This window comes from Malaclemys terrapin, chromosome 1 (assembly GCF_027887155.1).
Source record: "Malaclemys terrapin pileata isolate rMalTer1 chromosome 1, rMalTer1.hap1, whole genome shotgun sequence".
Taxonomy (NCBI): domain Eukaryota; kingdom Metazoa; phylum Chordata; order Testudines; family Emydidae; genus Malaclemys; species Malaclemys terrapin.
This window is the reverse complement of record NC_071505.1, coordinates 49,242,199-49,264,903: the sequence shown is the minus strand read 5'-3', so window position 1 is coordinate 49,264,903 and position 22,705 is coordinate 49,242,199. Positions and strand designations below refer to the sequence as shown.

The window sequence follows — 22,705 nt, the reverse complement described above, 5'->3', positions numbered from 1 at the left end:
GGTCCACACTACAGTCGTTTTCTGTTACTCCTGCAGTCCTAAACCCAGCAGATCCAACTACCCCAGGTTCTCCCATGCAAAAGAGGATCCTCTTGTGATGTATAGATGCCATAGCAAATTCTAGGCCACTCTTCTCCTTACTGTCACTGGAGGTGGTGTGGTAAGGGAGGAGGGAACATGGCAAGGGTCTTCCTGCACTCTTGATATCCGCAGCTACTGTAATGGCTCCTTGGGGTGCTAGCAGCTGGCAAAGCATGGAACTTGCCCCAGGACTAGTGAGCACAAATGGCATCTTTGCATTTCCCCCTCCACAGCTGTGCCATACACACCTCAGCTTCACTAGTGGATCTGGCCCCATGTCTGTGGCAGTTTTGCCAGTAACAAAACTAAATTTTTAATAAACCAATTCCTAAAGGTATGAGTTCCTGATTCAAATCAACACAATGCCAGAAAACATTGGTATAAAAGGTACTGGTATTATTCATGAAGAACAGGCAGGGAAAAAGGGAGAAGGCGTTTCCTTATATATTAAAAATGTATACATTTGGACCAAGGTTAAGATGGAAATAGGAGGCAGATTTGTTGAAAGTCTCTGGATAAGGATAAAAGGGGTAAAAACAAGGGTATGTCATGGTAGGGGTCTACTACAGACCACCTAACCAGGAAGAAGAGGTGGATGATTATTTTTTTAAACAATTAACAAAATCATCCAAAGCACAGGACTTGGTGAGGATGGGGGACTTCAACTACTCAGACATCTGTTGGGAAAGTAATACGGCAGGGCACAGATTATCCAATAAGTTCTTGGAATGCATTGGAGACAATTTTTTATTTCAAATACTCACCAGCAACCGTACAACAAAAACAGTAACCCAGGAACCTATCCTTGCAACAAAGCCCGTTGCCAACTCTGTCCACATATCTATTCAAGGGAAACCAGCATAGGACATAATCACATCAGCCACACCATCAGAGGCTCATTCACTGCACATCTACCAATGTGATATATGCCATCATGGTCCAACTATGCCCTTCTGCCATGTACATTGGGCAAACCGGACAGTCTCTACACAAGAATAAATGGACACAAATCAGACGTCAAGAATTAATCTATCCAGCTATACTCTTAGCCCGGCAGAAGAATCTGTCCTATCTTGGGGCCTCTTCTGCCCCTCTACCCCCACGAACATGATACAGTTCTGCAGTGACCTGGAATCCTACTTTTGACATCTCTGACTCAAGGAATATTTCCAAAACACCTCTGAACAGCACACTAATCCAAAGAAACTTTCCTACCAACACTACAAAAAGAAGGATTCTGTGTGGACTCCTCCTGAAGGTCGAAACAACAGACTCGACTTCTACATAGAGTGCTTCCGCCAATGTGCACGGTCTGAAATTGTGGAAAAGCAGCATCACTTGCCCCATAATCTCAGCCATGCAGAACACAACGCCATCCAGAGCCTCAGGAACAACTCCGACATTATAATCAAAAAGGCTGACAAAGGAGGTGCTGTTGTCATCATGAATAGGTTGGAATATTAACAAGAGGCTGCTAGGCAGCTAACACCACATTCTACAGGCCATTACCCTCTGATCCCACTGAGGGTTACCAAAAGAAACTAGAATAGGAGTATTTGTGGCACCTTAGAAACTAACAAATTTATAAACTGAAATAAATTTGTTAGTCTCTAAGGTGCCCCAAGTACTCCTGTTCTTTTTGCAGATACAGACTAACACAGCTCAGGGCCAGCTCCAGGGTTTTGGCTGCCCCAAGCATCCAAAAAAAAAAAAAGCCGTAATCGCAATCGCGATCTGCGGCAGCAATTCGGCGGGAGGTCCTTCGCTCTGAGGCGGAGGGACCATCCGCCGAATTGATGCCGAATACCTGGACGTGCTGCTCCTCTCCAGAGCGGCTGCCCCAAGCACCTGGTTGACAAGCTGGTGCCTGGAGCCAGCCCTGACACAGCTGCTACTCTGAAACCAAAAGAAATGACACCATTTGCTCAAGAAACTCCCTAAAAAAGCACAGGAACAAATTTGCACAGACACACCCCTAGAACTCCAACCAGGGGTATTCTATCTGCTACCCAAGATCCATAAAACTGGAAATCCTGGATGCCCCATCATCTCAGGCATTGGCACCCTGACAGCAGGATTGTCTGACTATGTAGACTCTCTCCTCAGGCCCTACGCTACCAGCACTCCTAGCTATCTTCGAGACACAACTGACTTCCTGAGGAAACTACAATCCATCGGTGATCTTCCAGAAAACACCATCCTGGCCACTATGGATATAGAAGCCCTCTACACCAACATTCCACACAAAGATGGACTACAAGCCATCAGAAACAGTATCCCCGATAATGTCACGGCAAACCTGGTGGCTGAACCTTGTGACTTTGTCCTCACCCACAACTATTTCACATTTGGGAACAATGTATACCTTCAAGTCAGCGGCACTGCTATGGGTACCCACATGGCCCCACAGTATGCCAACACTTTTATGGCTGACTTAGAACAACGCTTCCTCAGCTCTCATCCCCTAATGCCCCTACTCTACTTGCACTACACTGATGACATTTCATCATCTGGACCCATGGAAAAGAAGCCCTTGAAGAAATCCATCATGATTTCAACAATTTCCATCCCACCATCGACCTCAGCCTGGATCAGTCCACACAAGAGATCCACTTCCTGGACACTACAGTGCTAATAAGCTATGGTCACATAAACCCCACCCTATACTGGACATAGGCGCCAACTTTCCTTGGCGCCGGTGGGTGCTCGCACCGCCCCACCTCTGGACCCACCCCGACTCCACCCTTTCCCCGCCCCTGCTCCACTCCCATTCCAACCCTCTCTCCAAAGTCCTCACCCCAACTCTGCCCCCTCCCTGCCCCTACTGGACCCCTTCCCCAAATCCCGGCCCTGGCCCCGCCTCTTCCCCAAGCACACCAGGTTCCCCCTCCTCCCTCCCTCCCTCCCAGCACTTGCTGCGCAAAACAGCTGTTTTGCGGTGCAAGCGCTGGGAGCAAGGGGGGAAAAGCTGGCACACAGCGTGCTCAGGGGAGGAGGCAGAGGCAGAGGTGAGCTTGGGGGGTAGGGCGGGGAGCTGCCAGTGGGTGCAGATCACCCACCAATTTTTCCCCATGGGTGCTCCAGCCCCGGAGCACCCACAGAATTGGCGCCTATGATACCGGAAACCTACTGACCGCTATACTTACCTACATGCCTCCAGCTTCCATCCAGACCACATCACACAATCCATTGTCTACAGCCAAGCTCTAAGATACAACCACATTTGCTCCAATCCCTCAGACAGAGACAAACACCGACACGATCTCTATCAAGCAGTCTTAAAACTACAATACCCACTTGCTGAAGTGAAGAAACAGATTGAGAGAGCCAGAAGAATACCCAGAAATCACCTACTTCAGGACAGACCCAACAAAGAAAGTAACAGAACGCCACTAGCCATCACCTTCAGCCCCCAACTAAAACCTCTCCAGTGCATCATCAAGATTCTATAACCTATCCTGAAGGACACTCCTTCACTCTCACAGATCTTGGGAGACAGGCCAGTCCTCGCTTACAGACAGTCTCCCAACCTGAAGCAAATACTCACCAGCAACCACACACAATAGAACAAAAACACTAACCCAGGAACCTATCCTTGCCACAAAGCCTGTTGCCAACTGTCCACATATTTATTCAAGGGACACCATAATACGATCTAATCACATCAGCCACACCATCAGAGGCTCGTTCACCTGCATATCTACCAATGTGATATATGCCATCATGTGCCAGCAATGCCTCTCTGCCATGTACATTAGCCAAACCGAACAGTCTCTACGCAAAAGAATAAATGGTCACAAATTAGATGTCAGGAATTATAACATTCAAAAACCAGTCAGAGAACACTTCAACCTCCCTGCTCACTCAATTACAGACCTAAATGTCACAATACTCCAAAAAAAAAACCCCTTCAAAAACAGACTCCAATGAGAAACTGCTGAATTGGAATTAATTTGCAAACTAGACACCATTAAATTAGGCTTGAAAAAACACTGGGAGTGGATGGGTCATTACACAAAGTAAAACTATTTCCCCATACTAATTGTTTTCCCCTACTGTTACTCACACCTTCTTGTCAACTATTGGAAATGGGCCATCCTGATTATCACTACAAAAGTTTTTTTTCTCCTGCTGCTAATAGCCCACCTTAATTGATTAGTCTTATTATAGTTGGTATGGCAACACCCATTTTTTCATGTTCTCTGTGTATATATATCGTCCAACTGTATTTTCCACTGCATACATCCGATGAAGTGGGTTTTAGCCCACGAAAGCCATGCCCAAATCAATTTGTTAGTCTCTATGGTGCCACAAGTACTCCTCGTTCTTTTTGCTGATACAGACTAACATGGCTACCACTCTGAAACATGATTCATAGATTCATAGATTCTAGGGCTGGAAGGGACCTCAAGAGGTCATCGAAGCCAGTCCCCTGCCCTCGTGGCAGCACCAAATACTGTCTAGACCATCCCTGATAGACATTTATCTAACCTACTCTTAAATATCTCCAGAGATGGAGATTCCACAACCTCCCTAGGCAGTTAATTCCAGTGTTTAACCACCCTGACAGTTAGGAACTTTTTCCTAATGTCCAACCTAAACCTCCATTGCTGCAGTTTAAGCCCATTGCTTCTGGTTCTATCCTTAGAGGCTAAGATGAACAAATTTTCTCCCTCCTCATGACATCCTTTTAGATACCTGAAAACTACTATCATGTCCCCTCTCAGTCTTCTCTTTTCCAAACTAAACAAACCCAATTCTTTCAGCCTTCCTCCACAGGTCATGTTCTCTAGACCTTTAATCATTCTTGTTGCTCTTCTCTGGACCCTCTCCAATTTCTCCACAACTTTCTTGAAATGCTATTTCCAGAACTGGAAACAATACTCCAGTTGAGGCTTAACTAGCGCAGAGTAGAGTGGAAGAATGACTTCTTGTGTCTTGCTCACAACACACCTGTTAATGCATCCCAGAATCATGTTTGCTTTTTTTGCAACAGCATCACACTGTTGACTCATATTTAGTTCGTGGTCCACTATAACCCCTAGATCCCTTTCTGCCGTACTCCTTCCTTGACAGTCTCTTCCCATTCTGTATGTGTGAAACTGATTGTTCCTTCCTAAGTGGAGCACTTTGCATTTGTCTCTATTAAACTTCTTCCTGGACCATTTCTCCAATTTGTCCAGATCATTTTGAATTATGACCCTATCCTCCAAAGCAGTTGCAATCCCTCCCAGTTTGGTATCATCTGCAAACTTAATAAGCGTACTTTCTATGCCAATAACTAAGTCATTGATGAAGATATTGAACAGAGCTGGTCCCAAAACAGACCCCTTCGAAACCCCACTTGTTATACCTTTCCAGCAGGCTTGGGAACCATTAATAACTACTCTCTGAGTATGGTTATCCAGCCAGTTATGCACCCACCTTATAGTAGCCCCATCTAAGTTGTATTTTCCTAGTTTATCAATAAGAATATCATGCAAGACCGTAACAAATGCCTTACTAAAGTTTAGATATAACACATTCACCACTTCTCCCTTGTCCACAAGACTCGTTATCCTATCAAAGAAAGCTATCAGATTGGTTTGACATGATTTGTTCTTTACAAATCTATGCTGGCTATTCCCTATCACCTTACCACCTTCCAAGTGTTTGCAGATCATTTCCTTAATTACTTGCTCCATTATCTTTCCTGGAACAGAAGTTTTTATAGATGGGCACTATATTTGCCCTTTTCCAGTCTTCTAGAATCTCTCCTGTCTCCCATGATTTTCCAAAGATAATAGCTAGAGGTTCAGATACCTCCTCTATTAGCTCCTTGAGTATTCTAGGATGCATTTCATCAGCCCCTGGTGACTTGCAGGCATCTAACTTTTCTAAGTGATTTTTATCTTCCAAACCTACCCCCTTCCCATTAGCATTCACTATGTTAGGCATTCCTTCAGACTTCTCGGTGAAGACTGAAACAAAGAAGTCATTGAGCATCTCTGCCATTTCCAAGTTTCCTGTTACTGTTTCTCCCTCCTCACTGAGCAGTGGGCCTACCCTGTCCTTGGTCTTCCTCTTGCTTCTAACGTATTGATAAAAAGTCTTCTTATTTCCCTTTATTCCTGTAGCTAGTTTGAGCTTATTTTATGCCTTTTTCTTTCTAATCTTGACCCTGCATTCCTGTGTTGTTTGCCTATATTCATCCTTTGTAATTTGTCCTAGTTTCCATTTTTTATATGACTCCTTTTTATTTTTTAGATCATGCAAGATCTCGTGGTTAAGCCAAGCTGGTCTTTTGCCATATTTCTCTCTTTCCTACCCAGCAGAATAGCTTGCTTTTGGGCCCTTAATAGTGTCCCTTTTAAATACTGCCAACTCTCCTCAGTTGTTTTTCCCCTCAGTCTTGATTCCCATGGGACCTTACCTATCAGCTCTCTGAGCTTACCAAAATCCGCCTTCCTGAAATCCATTGACTTTATTTTGCTGTACTCCCTTCTACCCTTCCTTAGAATTGTGAACTGATTTCATGATCACTTTCACCCAAGCTGCCTTCCACTTTCAAATTCTCAACGAGTTCCTCCCTATTTGTTAAAATCAAATCTAGAACTGCTTCCCCCCCAGTAGCTTTTTCAACCTTCTGAAATAAAAAGTTGTCTGCAATGCAGTCCAAGAACTTATTGGATAGTCTGTGCCCCACTGTGTTATTTTCCCAACATATATCTGGATAGTTGAAGTCCCCCATCACCATCAAATCTTGGTCTTTGGATGATTTTGTTAGTTGTTTAAAAAGAGCCTCATCCATCTCTTCGACCTGGTTAGGTGGCCTGTAGTAGACTCCTAGCATGACATCTCCCTTGTTTTTTATCCCTTTTGGCCTAACCCAGAGACTCTCAACACTTCCGTCTCCTATGTCCATCTCCACCTCAGTCCAAGTGTGTACATTATTAATATATAAGGCAACACCTCCTCCCTTTTCCCCCTTTCTATCCTTCCTGAGCAAGCTGTGCCCATCCATACCAACATTCCAATCATGTGTATTATCCCACCAAGTAACAGTGATGCCAACAATGTCATCGTTGTATTTATTTATTAGCACTTCCAGTTCTTCCTGCTTACTACCTATATTTCTTGTAGTGTGGGGCTCAAAACTGGACACAGTACTCCAAATGAGGCCTCACCAATGTCAAATAGAGGGGAATGATCACGTCCCTCGATCTGCTGAAAATGCCCCTACTTATACAGGTCAAAATGCTGTTAGCCTTCTTGGTAACAAGAGCACACTGTTGACTCATATCCAGCTTCTCGTCCACTGTAACCCCTAGGTCCTTTTCTGCAGAACTGCTGCTTAGTCATTTGGTTCCTAGTCTGTAGCTGTGCATGGGATTCTTCCGTCCTAAGTGCAGGACTCTGCACTGGTCCTTGTTGAACGTCATCAGGTTTCTTTTGGCCCAATCCTCTAATTTGTCTAGGTCCCTCTGTATCCTATCCCCACCCTCCAGCATATCTACCACTCCTCCCAGTTTAGTGTCATCTGCAAACTTGCTGAGAGTGCAGTCCACACCATCCTCCAGATCGTTAATGAAGATATTGAACAAAACTAGCCCCAGGACCGACCCATGGGGCACTCCGCTTGAAACTGGCTGCCAACTAGACATGGAGCCATTGATCACTACCCATTGAGCCCGACAATCTAGCCAGCTTTCTATCCACCTTATAGTCCATTCATCCAGCCCATACTTCCTTAACTTGCCGGCAAGAATACTGTGGGAGACTGTGTCAAAAGCTTTGCTAAAGTCAAGGAATAACACGTCCACTGCTTTCCCCTCAGCCACAGACCCAGTTATCTCCTCATAGAAGGCAATTAGATTAGTCAGGCATGACTTGCCCTTGGTGAATCCATGCTGACTGTTCCTGATCACTTTCCTCTCCCCTAAGTGCTTCCAAATTGATTCCTTGAGGATCTGCTCCATGATTTTTCCAGGTACTGAGGTGAGGCTGACTGGCCTGTAGTTCCCCGGATCCTCCTCCTTCTCTTTTTTAAAGATGGGCACTACATTAGCCTTTTTCCAGTCATCCGGGACCTCCCCCAATCACCATGAGTTTTCAAAGATAATGGCTCTGCAATCACATCCGCCAACTCCTTTAGCACACTTGGATGCAGTGCATCCAGCCCCCTGGACTTGTGCTCGTCCAGTTTTTCGAATAATCCCGAACCACTTCTTTCTCCGCAAAGGGCTGGTCATCTCCTCCCCATACTGTGCTGCCCAGTGCAGCAGTCTGGGACCTGACCTTGTTTGTGAAGACAGAGGCAAAAAAAGCATTGAGTACATTAGCTTTTTCCACATCCTCTGTCATTAGGTTGCCTCCCTCATTCAGTAAGGGGCCCACACTTTCCTTAACTTTCTTCTTGTTGCTAACATACCTGAAAAAACCCTTCTTGTTATTCTTAACATCTCTTGCTAGCTGCAATTCCAAGTGTGATTTGGCCTTCCTGATTTCACTTCTGCATGCCTGAGCAATATTTTTATACTCCTCGCTGGTCATTTGTCCAATCTTCCGCTTCTTGTAAGCTTCTTTTTTCCGTTTAAGATCAGTAAGGATTTCACTGTTAAGCCAAGCTGGTCGCCTGCCATATTTATTATTCTTTCTACATATCAGGATGGTTTTTTTCCTGCAACCTCAATAAGGATTCTTTAAAATACAGCCAGCTCTCCTGGACTCCTTTCCCCCTCATGTTTTTCTCCCAGGGGATCCTGCCCATCAGTCCCTGAGGGAGTCAGAGTCTGCTTTTCTGAAGTTCAGAGTCCATATTCTGCTGCTCTCCTTTCTTCCTTGTTTCAGGATCCTGAACTTGACCATCTCATGGTCACTGCCTCCCAGGTTCCCATCCATTTTTGCTTCCCCTACTAATTCTTTCCAGTTTGTGAGCAGCAGGTCTAGAAGAGCTCTGCCCCTAGATGGTTCCTCCAGCACTTGCACCAGGAAATTGTCCCCTACACTTTCCAAAAACTCCCTGGATTGTCTGTGCACCACTGTATTGCTCTCCCAGCAGATATCAGGGTGACTAAAGTCTCCCATGAGAACCAGGGCCTGCGATCTAGTAACTTCTGCTAGTTGCTGGAAGAATGCTTCGTCCACCTCATCCCCCTGGTCTGGTGGTCTATAGCAGACTCCCACCACGACATCACCCTTGTTGCTCACACTTCTAAACTTAATCCAGAGACTCTCAGGTTTTTCTGCAGTTTTCCTGCCACAAATGCAGGGAACTGAACTAGATGATCCCTTGAGGTCCCTTCCAGTCCTATGATTCTATGAAAAAACGGTTTTCCAGAAGTTTCAGATAAATACTGAAATGGTACATTGTGAAATACTGTATTGTTGCATTATGCTGGAAGGCTCAGAAAGACAATGTATCACCAAGTGGATTAAATTCAGTTGTTACACACAGGATAAGAAGGTGCCATGTGAGAGAATTGCATGTGCATTGTATGTGGATATACTGTATGGCTCAAAATAAGATATCCAACTTGTTTTTACCATTCCAGCATAGTACACCATAAGGGGCAGAGCATCAGACAATGTCATACTGGTCATAAATAATGAATACAAATAAAAACAGGCTATTTCATTTTACACCAGTTTATTTTCCACTAATACTACAGTTATACAAGAGAGCAACCTCCCGTCTGAAGAGCATCTCAAAATGTAGCATCTGAGTGCTCTGCCTTAACCAGAAGACCACCTCTGCTAAGCAATTTAGTACATTATTTACAATGAGATTTTCAAAGATGCCCATGAGATATAGATGCCCAATTTAAAATTCATGGGAACTGAGTGTCCAAATCTCTTAAGAGTCTTTGAAAATCATAATATCAGATGGCAGAAAAGAACACTTTTCCCTTAGTTTGACATCACACACTATACTGACTTCTTTCTAATTGTATGTGGTGGGCACAGCATGGAAAAGGTAGTTCTAGTCATGTTCACTTTCCTCCCCCAGAAACCTCATGCCATACCCCAGGATGATGTGACCACTCGTGATTTCAAAGGCTGCTGAATGTCAGCCACGCCCCTCTACATGCCTGCCAATGACGAGAGGCAGGTGCAGAAGATAGTACCTGCTGCTTCCTTCTGCAGGAGCTGCAAGGAGAGCTACTCAGCACTCACCCAGCACCTCTGTGTGGGTAGAAATTCCTTGAAGGACTGGAGGGAAATTAGGACTAGAGGGGATATCTGTTATCTCTGCTAGATTGCTGCCAAGGACTTGCTGGTTGGTGGTAGGGAGTTAGACAGACCTGTGGTTCCTCCCTCCCTTGTCTGTGGGTGCTTTGCTTTCTAATTATGGAGGCACTGGTTGAAATTCCATAGTTAAGGCTGAGTAGGAAGTGTTAAATCTTTAGTTTGTAAAAAATGTGTTGTGATCTCAGCTATGTTAAGGCAGAGGAACTTCCCAAATGCAGCAAATGTGGGACAGCTACAAGTGCAGTTGTGTTTATATAGCTGATATCAAAGCAAATGAGGTCACTGTTAAGGTTTTGTGTTAGAGTGCAAGTCTGAGGAAGCTGGCGTGCTTATTGCTTTTTGGGATCTGAGAGAGATGAAAGCGAAAGCCTTGTGGAGTGCTGGAGTGTGTTATAACCAGTGCTGTAGGTAACAGGAAGGTGGAAAGGAATGCACAAGTCTGTCCCTTTAACTTATTTCTCTGCTTGGAAGATGTTTGGGTGGCTGGGGTATGTCCTGCCACCACTTTTATTGTCACAAAACACTAAACGTAGTTTAGGTTTCCTAATAATAATTTTAGTTGTGTTTCAGACGTTTAATAGAAAGATAGAATGATGTGATTATCCATAAATTGGTATCCTTGTCTAGCCACTAGGCACTGACATATGGGTTGACAGATACAATATGAAATACGTGCTGTAGTCTTGGTGCCCATTGAATAAGCATGTCTGGCTTTGCCATTTTCAATATTGTTGTGGTTTTGTATGTTTTAAAATTGTTTTACTTTTTCCTGCTTGAATCTCTTTTTGGGCTTGGTCATGTGCCATAGCACAGCTTGCCAGGAACATCTCCCCTTACTTGGAATAACAACCCACTAGCCAAAGATGGCAGAATGAAGGGGGAGTACAGGGGAACCTGCCAAACCTGGCAGTGGCTGGGGATTCAAAGTAGTTGGGCTGGGGAGGAAACTGCCACTTGCTATGGCACAGAGCTGGGGAGAGGAAGAGAGCTTTCACTGGTAGGTGAAGCTTTGTCTTTAGTTTCACAACAGTCATCGTGTCACACATAGAAACTAGAAAACTGTCCTGAGAATGCAGACAAGCCCAAGTTAATAAAAATAACAATCAAAACACATAACATTGAGATCCCCTCTTCTCATGAGTCCTATGTCATCCAAGCCCACAAACCTGCCATTTCTTGTGCCATCTCTGGAGCTTCTGCCTCAGAGAGAGGTGTTGGGACCATTGCATAGTCTTGGACACATCCTGGACCATATCTCAGTTCTGGATTAGTGGAGTCCTCTGAGGATCTCGAGATCATCTAGCTGAGTATATGGGTTCTTTCCAAAATTAAATTCAGCTGCGGAGAATGCAGTTAAATTTATCATAACAGAAGCTAATTTTTCTCCTTGACCCAGATCAACTGTTGGAAGATCAGGCCTAGCTGAATAAAGGCCCATTTGATTCTCCCATACTGCTTTCTGGAGTGATACAATGCTGGGCAAGATGCTTGGATGCCTGGTCATAAACCAATTTATCCCTAATTACAGAGCTTATCTGTGACTATATCTTTTCTGTCACCCTAAATATTCACGCATCTGTCTCAGGCCAGCTCACATTCTCCAGAAGTGATCACTCAGAAGTGGATACGGTAAGCAAGGTCATGTCTAAGATTTGTGCAGCACAGCTGATACAGGTGAGACAATTCTAGAAGACATGACTCCTGGACAACAGAATGCAATAATTTAACCTGTGAGGGCAATCAAATGGTGACTAGACCAGTGCACTGTGGAATGGTGATGAGCTGATTAACTGTAGCTGCTATGCAGCACAACTTCTCTAGACACTGGCACTGGGCTGGTGGAAACGGACACAGTTTTGGACAACAGGGACTGTTGCAAGAGCAAGTGCAATTCACATGGTAGTATGCTTGCCTGTGCACCACTGGTAGCAATTTTGTGTGTGATGTGTTACAGGCATGCCAGAGGTGGGCCCATCCTGCATCTAGCATGTCAGAATTCTCTGATGTAGAGAAGACCAAAAAGAATGTCCCTGGAAAGAATGTATCGTCTCCCTTGAAACAACCTCAGTTATAGCATCTTAACTTAAATGGGGAGGTGTTACAATTACCAAAAGTGTTGGCTCCTTAAATTTGTGTCACACTACTTTATTCATTTTTTAATCAAGGCATCCACTTGTTTGAAGTTAAAAGACATGCAAATTGTAGTTTTCTCTTCCATGACATTCAAAACGTATTGTTTGTGTGCTAAAAATGACACTGCCTTAATAATTCCCTTTCCCAGTTACATCAGCATGCACACTTTAGTGTTCATTTTCAAACAGTTTCTTCTATTGTATCTGTCCACAAGGACAAACAAACCTTTATGTATGTTCTTCAATTAACTTTTCTCGGAGCAGACTCCATTAATATGTAAATGAACAAGTCATTCTGGCCTGGTTTATGCTAGAAAATTTTACTGGCATAGCTATGTTGGTTACAAATGTAAAAATACCCACAGCACTAACTGACATATCTATGCCTGCAAAACAACCCATAGTGTACACATAGTTATTCCAGGAAAAGCACCCTTATTCCAGCTGGGGAACTGGTTTAAACTATAATGGCAAAAGCACTCTTTTGCTATTGTAACCTAAAACTCCACTAGTGATTTTTGCTGATATAGAGGTGTCAGTATATCTATCCCAACAAACCCTGTTATGTGTAGACAAGGTCTCTGTTAGCTCATGTACACAATAGAAAGCATAGTCCATTGGTGTAATGAATGTACAGTTCTTCAGTGTACAGGTTAGAAGAGACTACAAAGTTTCAATCAAAAGTACAGATATCAAAATTATTACAGCATGGGAAAAGTTGTTTGTAAATTGCCCCACACCCGTTGTCATTATCTGCTGTAATTTCAGCTTGACTGAATGGCATCGCAGACTTTTATTGTAATTACACTAATTAGGTTAGCATCTGTAAATTTTAAATTGAAAACTTAATTGACACAAAGTGATGAATTTAGGAGCAAATCATTTTTCAATCTTTATGTCCGTGATCTGCACTTCATGTGTTAGTGAATGATTAGTGGTTATTTTTCCTCAGACAACAGGACACTTGCCATTCAAAATTGTGTGCAAAAATTTTCCATCAGCTTTCCCATTGTGCATAACTTTGCATTTAAACACTTCGCATTTTATTTGCTGTACAGTTGTTCAGTCACTATTCTTCTTGGATTCCTCACAATCCTTTTTTTCTAGATCTATCCTAAATAATGTGTTATAAGCATCTATAGCCACTTTGTTTAGAATCCACAATGGTATTTAGGGCTGGATTAATAAAAGGACTTAGACACCTAATTGACACCCAAGTCCCCAAATCAGACCCCACCACTGGGATTCCTGAAACTCTCGCTCAACTGCTGTCAAACCCTGTAGGTGCCTAAATTCACTTGGTGCCTACATTTTTTTTTTACAGGAAAAATTCCCTCTAAGCCTAAATGTCTGCCTCTGAGATTGAACAGTAGAGCCCTAGTCTAAGCATCTGGACACCTAAGCCCCAGAGTGATGCACAAACTGGGAGAAGATAGGCATTCCTCTACCTAGCTCCCCTGCGGGGCCTAATCCAATAAGCGTGTCAGACCTAACCTACCAGATCAGGCCCTGCATGTGAACTTGTACAAAACAGGTACTCACTCAGGATGTAGGAATCATGGGAGCAGGGAACTAGATACTGGGTCTCCCATAGGAGTGTTTTAATCACTAGGCTACAGAATTTTCTCTCGCTCTCACTGACCTAATTACTCTTCCATTAGTTATTCAGTGGAACAGCTTCAACAGGCGAGATTGAGGGAGCCCCACTTCAAAGTATCCCATAGCCCAGGGCAGGCACCTGAAAGGTGGTAGATCCCTGTTCAAATCCTTTCTCCCTTCAGATGAAGGGGGGGAATTGAACTAGAGGTCTACACACCCCAGATGAATATCCTAACCACTGAGCTAAAAGTTACATAGAAGGTCCTGCTCCTCATCACCAAAACAGCGCACACAACTGGCCCGAAGAGAGTGTTTGCAGCTGAGACTCCCAAGCAGAGGGAAGTGCCTCCCTGCAGCTTGGATTTAGGTGCTGAAATTCCTGAGGGGCGCAAGGCTTAGGACATACCTCTTGCCTTGGCATCTTCCATTGGCTATCGTTTGGGCTGGGAACCACCTACAGTGCTGGCTTTTGTGAAACCCATTCTGAGGTACCTATCTCTCCGCATTCATTGTACAGGGAGCCTAGGTGCCTAGCTCAGGCTTGGTGAATCCCAGTAATTTTCTAGGTGGTGAAACATTAAGTGTCACCACACCTACCTTTCTATGTGAATCTAGCCCCTCGGCTTCTAACTTCCTTGTTTACCTATCTTCCAGATCAGTTTATAATATTGAAAACCACCAAGATATAGGTTGAAGAATTCCTGTTGTAGGGATGCAGGAAGGATTTAGCAGCTGGAGGTGTTGAACTGGGGCAGAGAGAGGGTTTTGGATATTAGCAATTAAATAGTTCTCAACCATCTTCACCTCCTTCTCCTGGACACCAGACCTCTGCCCACCAAGATGTCCCCATTCAGGGACATCTGGTGACAACCCATCTTATCTTTGCAAGTTGAGCTTAAAGCCCAGCTTCATTTGTGCTATACTCCTGTACCATGCCTCCCCTTTGAATTGTTAAGCATTCTAGACAAAATCCCCAAACGTGCATACCACATATCATGCTGCAACCAGAGCACACAACAATACAAATGGGAGGTGCTGTGATGTTCAGGGGACCAGCACCGTGTTGCTGGTGCTCTCCATTATAAAGTGATAGAATCACAGCAGGCTAGAATAAGCCACAGATGCAGATCCCCTGCCCTCCAGAACACCAGAACTTGCCCAGAAAAAATGTGGCCATCCCACCTGTAGTTCATTTAACAACTACAGTATGTTAAACATGGAGCCCTGGGGCAGTCTGATTGCCAAGTTTTGTCCACAGCACCTTGAGAAGTACTCACACACAATGTCCTATCCCCTAATGTGCTTTTGAAACATGACAAACAATTTATTTCTCAATCGGTTGTTACTAATATTTGGCAACAGTCTTTAGCAAGGGACCTTGTCAAAAGCTTTTTGGAGATCAAAATAAATTGTAACTATTTGTTTTTGTTATAATACCTACATGTTTACCTCCTGGAATGTTATAAGATTTGACAAAAAGAATTTATATGGGTAGAAGCTGCGATGGTCTATCTAATAAAATAAAATATATTTATATAATGGTATCCAGGTAGTTTTAAATCTGCTTTTAGTAATTTTAGCCAATTTCTGGTACTGAAGCAATTTCCCCTGGTCCATAATTCCCAAGATCACCTTTCTTTCTTTAGTAATCATTTTGGCCTATCCTCAGGCCAATCCATCTAATCCTGAGGAATGGATCCTGTTATTAAATATACATTAGGTATTTTAGTTAATAGTTCAGCTACTTTTTGTTTAGTTCCTTTTAAAACTCCTAGATGAGTATGGTTCCAGCCCCAGGGATATTCTACCATTAACCTATCTAGTTGCTCTGATGTCTCTTCTTCAGAGGTCATTTTCTCTGACAGTGCATTGTCTGTAAAAATTCATCTTGAGCTGGGAATGTCCCCAACCCCATCATCCTCATTAGCGAAGGCTCATTACAAAGAATCACAATTTCTCTGAAATCTCTTCATTCTTTTTAATTACAATTTCAGTGGTCAAGTGGTCCTAGAATTTCTTATTGTTGGTTTTAATGTTCTTTGCTATTTGATTTTTACAATATTGCGCTGCTCTCTCTATATTTATCTTACATCTTGTGCTAATATTATTGGGCTGCAATTCCATTTCCTTATCCTTAGTATACTACTGTTCCTCATAGGGCTGGTCAGCCAATAAGAATTCCATTTTGGAAAAAAAAAATCGAGATTTCAAAATTTGGTTTTGTTCTACATCAGAAAGAAAAACTACATTTTCCCCAAACATTTCATGAAAAAACATGAGAGCAAGCCTACTCTAAATAACCAACAGCCCACTGGGTAGTACCTTCATGCAGGATGTAGGAGGCCCAAGTTCAAGTCTCTACTGTGCCTGATTCAGAGCAGGGCTTGGACCTGGGTCTCCTACTTCCCAGAGGAGTACCCTAACCAATTAAATTTTCTTCTCTCTCCAACTCCAAAATTCCATCCTGGACCTGAGAAAAGTTTTATTGAAAGAAATACGTTTCCGTGGAAAATGTCAGTTTTGACAACTTAGGATATTTCATCAAAAAATTCCTGACCAGCACTAGTCCCTTACAATGCTGGTTTTCCTCAGCTGACTAGTTTATCTTTGATTTTAGTTTCTCTTTCGTGGCTATACAACTTTTGTAATCTATATTTTTTAACTGCCTCCAGGCTGGCGGTTGTTTTAGGAAATACCTTTTTGGAGTTTAGAGTTCAAGATACATACTGTTGCCTCTCTAATCTTACCCATCATATTTCATTTGTGTCATGCCTTGGGAGGAGACATATTTCTGTTTGGGGAACTTGTATTAACAGGCTCATATGTGAAGGTATTAAAAAGATCAACTTTACTCGTTAAAGGAAAACAGCTTTTTGACAAGCTGGAATAAATCATTGTTATTAAAGCATGATAAGTTTAAGATGATTAAATACATACTTGTTTTAGAATATTAAAAAAAAGTCCTTTGATCTCTTCTTAATTAGCTGCTCATCAAATGGGTAAAAAAGTGAACCAATATCTAAACAGTTATTTTAAAACATTAGTATCAAAATTATAATTAGTAGACGACTAATTTTGCCACCCACATGCTGAATGGTACCTTACTCCACTGAAATCAATGTGATTAATTGTGCAATAAAGTTCTAATCAGTGTGAAAAATAGCAGAAGAATTGGGCCCTTGGTAAATAAGGATTAATCATACTGGATCTTCAAAACTGATTTTTTTTTCATTGTACAGCTGAGATGACAGAACAGATAAAGGCAAAAGAGACAATACTCAGGAGCATAGTTACTGAGAAATAATTACAACAAGGACATTATAATTATTTAATTAAAATTTGTGCATGGGGAGAGATTATGAGTCTTTCAGCTTGCTACCTCATTTAGATGATACTAGTCATTAACCAATTTTGCTGTAGTCAGCTATTAAATGTCCACACAGCCTGCCTTATTTTTTAAACCTCTTCAATCAGCAAAACTGGCTGCATGCACTGTATAATGATACTGGAGAACAAAGTGCCACACTTAGTAATATAATTACAAGGCAGTCTGAGTTTTTTAAAGAAATTTGTACTTTAATTAATCAAGACTATCAAATAAATAGGAACAGTGGACTAGTGTATGGGTGCTTCTAAAATTATCAATTAAAGAAATCACACAGCAATCATGGCTGAGTTCACAATATCCCTGTAAATTTTTTTACTCAAGTTACTTGATTCCACCCTTAACATCATTTTTATATTGCTTGTGTCTGGGAATATAAATATCAAGGACATAATTGTGACAGAACAGTGATTTACACATCACAGAAGCAGTCTCTTTCCCAGGACTTTCTTCCTGAGCAACTTCTTGATGCCTACTAACTTCCTCATTCAGGATCTTTTCATAGGAACTTTTTCCCAGCATGCCCTGGCAGGGGTAAGCAACTGCAATCGTAAAGCAATCATTCTGCGACTGGCTGATGCTTGCTGTAATCCTTCTGGTTTCCAACTGGTAAATATTCTAATTCCTTGAATGTTCAGCCCTAGTTTTCAGTTTCCTAGTGCTGAGCAGATGGCATATTCTCACATGTAAACAGTGGTTCTAAATCTGAATAATCTCTCACTCACACCAAAATTAGGAGTAACTCCACTGAAGCCAACCAAGTTACATGCACATAAAACAAGCGTTAGTGAGAGAAGAATCAGGCGTGTGTGTGCGCATGTGTAAAAGACCTATAGGATTTAATGTAAGCCTAAAACGAATAGGATTCAAACAAAATAGGCTACAAACAAAGGACACATTAGTCAGTTAAGAACAAAAGTGTCTTAATGTTTTGTTTCTCTATCTTTTTTTCTGGAAGAAAAACTCAGATCATTGTCACTTCCCTGCCTCCTAGCAATTCTTTTTTAACGTTAGACTGTTAAGAAAAAAAAGTGCAATTTCCCTCTGAAATACCATGCAAATCGTGCCCCTACAAGTTTTCCGTGTTAATACAAGTGTAGATACTGAAGTTTAAGTGTTTCTCATTTTCTGAAATCAACATCAGTGGTCAAATAATAATAATTTCAGTTTAGAACCTCTAAGCGGTCCAACAGATAGAATGTGTCCTATTTCTCTTTTATTTTTTACCAATTTTCCTCTTTTCACTCTACTAGTTCTACAATCATAGCACCTGTTTTCTAGCAGAGCCTGATCAAACAATAACTTGGTCTATAAGTAATATCATGTCTGTTCTGAGGATCCATCAGTCAAGGGTGGAGATAATATGGTTTGGGAAACTGGCACAGTTAACTCACAATCTTTATATGACTGTTTAGCTGAATTTCCTGGGCTCCTTTCTTTATAAGTACTACAGGACTGGGTGCCAGTGTATTACATCATGATTTCCCCCCCCCCTGAAAAATTACCCTTCAGATTGTGTGAAAAGCTTCACTGCTTAGTGGTCATTTGAAGGTGCATCCTTAAATGAAAACTTTGTCTCTGTCATTAATCATGTCTGCAGTGTGTGATTCTTTTTTCAGTTGGACTTTGACATTTTGTGTTAAACTGAAGAAACTGACAAGCTATTTATAAAGATGGATTATATATACTTTTACTACACTTCTTTCATACCTGGAACAAACTGCACTCTTTTTCAATGGTAAAATGACAATGTAGCTCAAGTCCTTCCAACAGAAACTCTTAAAGCACATAGAATTGTTATGACAGATAAATGAATGCATTGACATGAATTTAGATGTTCTATTTTCAAATAAACAAAAATCTGATATCATACATCTTGGCACATGTTATCTTTTTACAATCTGCAATCATTTAGAAATGTAATGCAAAGAGATGCATTGTGAGAGCATTACAATGCTTTGTTTTAGAGTGCAGAGAAATCAGACTGGTCACATTAGGCAAGTGATTAGGTGAACTGGAAAGAAAAACACCAAAAGGTTTTCCAAGAGAACCTTCAGCCCTGTATGAGCAGCTGAGACAGCTGCAGAAATAAGCAGCAGGCTCTACTCAGCAGATTAGTTGGCAAAGAATTTGTTTCAAGAGCTTGTTTTAATACTCCCAAATATCACAGTTAATTCTGACTCACCAAAGCCACGAGCTAGTTTCTTTTATTAATAGGCCATCAATACCGATGATGTTATACATCATTTCCTAGGTGATATTGCTGCACAGCTGTCCTGAACCTTTCAATCTAACATGCCCAAACCTTATGTCCATTTTGGCCTAGCGGCATCACTGTTGTGGGGTCCAGTTTCTTCATGTTAAAATGCGCACTTAATTCTCATGGTTTAAACTATCCATTGTATAATGTGCCACTTTATGTTTCTCTTCCAGTTTTTTCTTAAGGCCTTCATCTCCATGTTTCTTGTGGTTTGAGTGAAGTTTCGAACTGGATGACAGAATTGTATTAAACATAAATAAAATAGAAATGTTATTTTTAAGCTCAGATACTACTTTGTGGGTTTTGTTTTTTTAACTCTAAGGTGATTTTTTACCATATTACTCCTATCTCTACAGTGAGAAATCTAAGCATTTTCTTCAGCTCTGATTTACTATTTTCCCCACCTCTGCTAGTATCCTGTTTGCAAAATAAATGGGTCTGTTTTACAATATTGCTGATGTTGTGTTGTCTTATTTGAACAGGCTCATGTGCCCAGTGAGACTGATACTTTTGGGGCATCAATCCAAGGTACTATCAAGTGTCCCATTGGCTCCTCATTTGGGAACACCATAGCCCTTAATGTGAGTCACGCTTACAAGCTCAGAGGGTTGGAATATAGAGGTTAAACAAAGCAAATTAAGGGAAATGAAAAAAGTGTAGCTAAAGAGTGAAAAGTAAATACAGAGAAAAAAGACAATCCATATGAGATGGCAGTTTGAAAGCATTACAAAGCTATGATGATAGAGGCAAGAATTCATGACTGAGCTTGATGCACTTGAGGGGCTGGCTTCATAGATCTCGCTGGCCACCAGAGATAGAACTTTTTCCAGGCTACATCACTGGAGAGAAAAATAAAGGCGCTTTCTTGGAAACCTGCTCACAGTGGAGTTTCTCATACTCCAGTCCCAGTGCCATGAGATCTAGGTGATATAAGGAACCCTAGTGCTAAAAAATGCTGGGAATCTGGGGAAGATTTTTTTTTCTATTGACAGATGGATTAAATTTGATAATCAAGACTTTATTGACCATTTTGGAATGTGAAAATAGTGTACGACTGGCTCAATCAGCCCCAGTTTTTCGTACCACCATGTGGAGGTGAGGAATATATAGACCTGTGGGCAATGGGGAATATTTCCAACTGGCAGATCAGAATAAAACTATTATCTGCATCAAAACCTGATTCAGAGTCAGATTCCAAGGCTAGAAGTGACTATTGTGAAGTTTGACTTTTTGTACATTACAGGCCATATAATTTTACCAAAATTCATACAGCAGATCTTTTAGAAAAACATCTAATCCTGATTTAAAAATTGCCACTGATGGAGAATCCACTATAACCCTTGGTAAATTGTTTCAATGGTTAATTACCCTCACTGTTGAAAAGTTATGCCTTATTTCCAGTCTGAATTTGTCTAGCTTCAACTTTCAGCCATTGAATCATGTTATAATTTTCTCTGCTAGATTGAAGAGCCCATTATTAAATATTTGTTCCCAATGTAGGTACTCATAGACTTCTCTTTCTTAAACTAAATAGATTGAGCTCCTTGAGTCCATCAATATAAGACATGTTTTCTAATCCGTTAATCATTTGTATCTCTTCTCTGAACCTTCTTCAATTTATCAAAATCTTTCTTGAATTGTGCACACCAGAAATGGACACAGTATTCCAGCAGCAGTCTCCCCAGTGCCAAATACATAGGTAAAATAACCTCTCTACTCCTACTCAAGAGTCCCTTGTTTATTCATCTAAAGATCACATTAGATTTGGCCACAGCATCACACTGGGAGCTCATGTTTAGCTGATTATCCACCATGACTCCCAAATCTTTTTCAGAGTCACTGCTTCTCGGAACACAGTCCTGTATGTTTGACCTACATTCTTTGTTCCTAGATATATACAAAGTGTATTGTTTGTTTGCACTCAGTTTACAAGCAATCCAGATAGCTCTGTATTAGTGATCTGTTTTCTTCATTATTTACCACTCCCTCAATTTTTGAGTCATCAGCAAACTTTATCAGTGATGATTTTATGTTTTCTTCCAGGTCATTGATAAAAAGTGTTAAATAGCATAGGGACAAGAACAGATCCTTGTGGAACCCCACTATAAGCACACCTACTCAATGATGACTCCCATTTACAATTACATATAGAGACCCATCAGCTACCCAGCTTTTAATCCATTTAATGTTAATTTTATAATTGTTCTAGTTTTTTAATCAAAATGCCATGTGATACCATGTCCAAGTGGTGTCAAGTGCTGAACTGGGCTTTTGCAAGACATGGGAAGAAATCCGTGGTTGAGAAGTGCCCAGATATTATGGTGATGGTGCCAAGATAAATTTAGATAGTTAGTTACTGAAAAATTTATGTGATCCCATTCCCCAGAGAGAGCTGAACTTAATCATAAACTGTCCCTGGCAATGTTTATCCTTCCTGCAAGCTAAGAAGTCCTGAGGGCAATAAGATTTTTTTCTGCCCATAGGAATAGCAGATTGGACTTGTTCCATAAATCCCAATTCCTCCTCTCTACACCAAAGATGCATCCATCAGCAGGCCATTATCTATCTTCTCTGTTTTGTACTTGGTACCAAAAGTCTGTCTCAGGAGGTCTCCCATCTTCAATTCTGTTCATTTTTTCTCACTATATCTCTGAAATGATCCATGAACTCAGATTATCCATTTGCTTCCTCATTAACAAGATGATCAACAGGATTCCATATACACAGTATAACCAGTAGGAACCCCTCCCCTCCCCGCCATGTTCGTTAAGGTATTTGGCACCCCTTCTGTAATATTATTTACAGCCCACAAGAAGAACATACTATTCTGATTTCTTTATCTGGGGCACAAATGTCTCAGCCCAGATTTCTCACTGTGGAGCCACTAAGCAGGATCCTTTCCTGTTCTTTCTTTGTGGCGGTTCCATTTGAGTCCTTTCTTCTTTGGTTACTGGTTGGCCTGCTGTCTATTTTTTGGCCTCTTCTCAATTCCCCCTTTCTCAATCTGCTGTTGGTGAC

The 22,705-nt window shown here is 41.7% G+C and overlaps 1 long non-coding RNA gene across 2 annotated transcripts in view; it reads right to left on the bottom strand.

The window, feature by feature from the left end:
* The window catches only part of LOC128834848 (uncharacterized), a 100,723-nt gene that overhangs the window by 46,762 nt on the left and 31,256 nt on the right, over positions 1-22,705 (bottom strand). The gene's annotated exons all lie outside the window — the stretch shown is intronic.